Consider the following 351-nt stretch of genomic DNA (forward strand, 5'->3'; position numbering starts at 1 on the left):
ATCTGTTATACATTTTACCCAGTCAGCATACAACTGTAAAACCTTTTTTCTCAACATACTCTCTTACTTACTTACTCTGCCTTTGTAGAGCAGTATCATTAACATCATTATTCAATGCTGTTTTTAGGTGTTCTTGTTCCAGGAGCCTGTGTTCTGTAAGCTGGCTGACTGGCATGGCTTACTGAGACACTTCAATGGAAGAGAGGCATCATCAGTGTTATCCATCTGTGCTTTTCCTGCTAACAAGTCAAAATGTCTCCTATTAGATCTATCTTGGAAACATCTCTATCATTATGATTTTGACAGGTCAATACAAAACAAAACAGTCATGGAAGCAATACTGATTTTCCT

General features: G+C 37.3%; 1 protein-coding gene across 1 annotated transcript in view; it reads right to left on the reverse strand.

The window, feature by feature from the left end:
* Positions 1 to 351, reverse strand: part of LOC118328046 (CCN family member 5-like) — an 11,541-nt gene that overhangs the window by 2,316 nt on the left and 8,874 nt on the right. The window lies entirely within an intron of this gene.

The sequence above is a fragment of the Morone saxatilis genome, unplaced genomic scaffold (assembly GCF_004916995.1).
Source record: "Morone saxatilis isolate NCDOM2014 unplaced genomic scaffold, NCSU_SB_2.0 Contig18, whole genome shotgun sequence".
In the NCBI taxonomy this organism is placed as follows: domain Eukaryota; kingdom Metazoa; phylum Chordata; class Actinopteri; family Moronidae; genus Morone; species Morone saxatilis.